At 49.5% G+C, this 3,526-nt stretch overlaps 1 pseudogene; it reads right to left on the bottom strand.

Annotated features, from left to right (window-relative positions):
• Window positions 1-2,025, bottom strand: part of LOC103206360 — a 57,608-nt pseudogene extending 55,583 nt beyond the window's left edge.
• Window positions 2,026-3,526: the final 1,501 nt, after the last annotated feature.

Below are 3,526 nucleotides of genomic sequence, written 5' to 3'. Positions count from 1 at the left end.
CTGTTGTCGTTAAGTGCTGACGATTCCGACGTACAGTGACTGAGATGCCTGCTGCTAACCCTGGAGACCAGTCAAAAACAACAATTAAAAAACTGCCATGGAATCAATTCCAACTCATAGCGATCCCCACTAGGTTTCCAAGGCTGTAAATCTTTACAGAAGCAGATGGCCTCATCTTTCTTCCACAGAGCGATTGGTAGGTTCAAACCACCAATCTGCAGGTGAGCAGCCACATGCCTTAACCGCTGCACCACCAGAGCCCCTGTGTAGGCCAGTGTTGTTGTCACTGTTTGTGCTGTCGAATCGGACCTGACTCATAGCGACCCCTTGGGTTTCCAAGGCAGTATCACTACAGAAGTAGATTGCCCAACCTTCCTTCCGAGGAGTGGCTGGGGGGTTTGAACCACCAGCCTTCCGGTTAGGAGCCATGCCTTAACCACTGCACCACCAGAGCCTTTCTGTAGGCCAGTAGTAGAACAGAATTGCCCCATAGGGTTTTCTAGGTTGTAATCATTGTTGAACTGGACGGCTAGGCCTTTCTTCCATCTTGTCGTTGGGTAGGTTCCAATGATCACTCTCTTAGTTCGCACTCAGTGCTTAACCTCTGTACCACCAGGGCCCTTCAACACTCTCCTACACTTCCATTATTTCAGCCTTTGTTCTCAGCTTAAACATCATCACTTAAATTACAAGCCCTAATGGCAGTGTGTATTTCCCAGCACTCAACACAGAATGATAAATTATGCATTTCATGCATAATTATGTTTCCCACCTCTCTTTCCCAATTAGACTTTGAATTCCAGGAGATTGGACATCCTGCCTGTGCTGTCCATTGAGGATTTGCAAGCACAAACCCTTTCGACCAGCCCAATGCAAGGACCTGCATGATTGAATGAATGGGACACACCAAAACCCCGTGTTTTCTCTTCCTCTTACACGAACTTGTGGTCGCACACCTCTGTGCCACCACACCCCGTCAGCAGGAACTCCTGTGACACCTGGAGAAAACATCTGCAAACAGGAGATTCACATGGGATAAGCTCTGCCAGCATACACCGTGTGGCACTGAACGTCAGACTAAGTGTCAGGTGCACAGGGGGGATCATGACAACCCCCAACGGAACGTAACCTACAAAAGGGAGAACCTCCACTTCTTCACACAACCCATCAGGACTGCAGTTAGTAATTGCTCATCCAGTATGGCCAAGGCCGTGTCTGTCTCGTTTATTGCAGGGCACTCAATCGCAGGGCTGTCAGAGCTTGCACCTGCCATACAGGAGTTCTGGTGGCGCGGTGCTTAAAGCATCCTGGCTACTAATGCCAAACTCACCAGCCACTCAGAGGAAGATGAAGCAGCCGGCTTCTGTAAAAATTTTACACCCTTGGAAACCCTATGGTGCAGTTCTACTCAGTCCTCTAGGGGCGCCGTGAGTCAGAATCGACTGCACAGCAGTAGGTTTGGTTTGGGCTTTGCTTCTATAAAGACAGACAGCCTCGGAAAACTTAAGAGGCAGTTACACCAAACCAAGAAACCAAACTCACTGCCCTGGAGTCGAATCCTACTCATAGCGACCCCTCCTTGTGTTTCCGAGGCGGTATCTCTACAAAAGTAGATCGCCCAACCTGCCTTTGGAGGAGTGGCTGGTGGATTTGAACCGCCAGCCTTCTGGTTAACAGTCAAATGCTTTAGGCACTACGCCACCAGAGCTCCCAGGGGCAGTTGGGGTAGCTATGAACTGCAATCGACTGGATGGCAGTGGGTTTGGTGCACCGTGCCTGACACACAGCAGGCATTCAGTCATTGCTAGTCAAATAAATGAACTTGTGCTTTCTGTACTTCACAAGTATCAAGCGAAAATCGCATGAGTTGACGGGAATAGCATCCCTTTCGGCGAACGATCATATTCCTGTTATACACAGTCACCTCCCACCCACGCCCCAGCCGCCGGGACGCCTGCCGCTAACCCTATGGCCCGGCAGGCAGCTCTTCCACAGGGAAACACTTTGCAAGTGCTGGTACGCCATTGTCGTCGGTGTCGCAGCTCGAGGTGGAGGAACAGGAGGTGATCGAGGCCCTCCTCAGGCAGACAGTCATGAAAACGGCGGCCCCAGAGTCCTGCGCCCACCAGAGACCGGAAAGCGGGTCTTTACACAGCGGGGCAAGAAGCGAACGTCAGCGAGTAAGCAGGAGCTCAGCTAGAGCGGCGCAGCGACACCAGCCACGATGGCCGGCCAAGGGGCCTTCTGGCTCCTAGGCGCTTCTACCAAAATGCCCCTCGGGCTATTTCCCCGCCACCTCATTCCGCGTCTGTGCTTATTGGAGAACTCCTCTAGCCCCGCCCATGCAACCCGGAAGTTCACCCACCGCGAACGTAAATTCAAATTGACCCGCCATCCTTTCTGGGAAGTGTAGTCTGTAGGGGCTTTGGGAGGCCACCGGGTTTCTTATTGCTGGTAAGGAATTTTTAAGGCTATAATTAACTCAGAGCGGAAGAGCCAACAGGAGCCGCAGCACTGGGGCGAAGGGCAAAGAATCTATCCAGAGGAAACAAGTGTCACTTGTTACACGGAGTTCAGGCTCATTCAACAATTTCACGAATTTGTTTTTAGTGCTGGCTTTGCACAGGACATTGCACTAAAGACTTAACAATCATAGTCTCCTTCGATCTTCACGACGACCCCGTCAGGTAGGAATGATTAACTCAGGTTCACAGATGAGCAGTAGTAAAAATGTTAATCGTCCCAGACTCTGGACTTAGGAAGTGACAGAACCAGAATCTAACCAAATGCAGATGAATTCATAAGGATTTATAAAGCTAATAAAGTAATAACTGAACTGATTCCAGCGCCTGCACCTGAGGTACAAAGGTGAAATGGCCACTGTGCACCTTTCCTCGCCAGCAGCCACTTGACCAGTTATGTTCATGAGAAAAGTAAGAATTCTCTCTTCTTTTTTCTCACTCTAAGATATTCTTTCACTTAAATCTGAAGATCCCTTTGTGTTGTTTAGCCCCTACTACTTATTGGTGAAGGAGGTGAGGTATGAATTTAAATAACTTGATGGGTCGGGGGAGGTTATGGAAAGGGTTTGAGACACGGGGAGAAAGTGCCATGAGGCTTGCGGGTAGGACTCTCCAGTCTAGAAACTTAGAGTCAGGGAAGCCTCTAATCCAACCTCCACCTGCCAGCCCCACCTTGTATTTCTATGCCTCTCCTCAGCAAATCTAACAGGTGGTCCTCCAGCCTCTATTTGCAAAGTAGCAAGAGGGAGTCAATGTACTTTTTCAAGAGGCAATTCATCTTTAGTCAGCATGGTGCACTTAGTGTAATGTCCACACTAGGTTGGAAAGGCAAACTCATTGTAATGGTTTGAATTGTGTCCCCAGTATCCCCCCCCCAACACACACACACACACACACACACACAGATCTGTTGAAGTTCTAACCCTTGGTACCTGTGCGTATGACCTAGTTTGGAAGCAGGATCTTTGGAGATGTCATCAGTTTAACACATCATACGAGAGTAG

This window comes from Orycteropus afer, unplaced genomic scaffold (genome assembly GCF_000298275.1).
Source record: "Orycteropus afer afer isolate SDZICR_OR568_19922 unplaced genomic scaffold, OryAfe1.0 scaffold00312, whole genome shotgun sequence".
Lineage (NCBI taxonomy): Eukaryota > Metazoa > Chordata > Mammalia > Tubulidentata > Orycteropodidae > Orycteropus > Orycteropus afer.
Note: the sequence above shows the minus strand (reverse complement) of the source record. Positions and strands in the feature narration are given on the sequence as shown.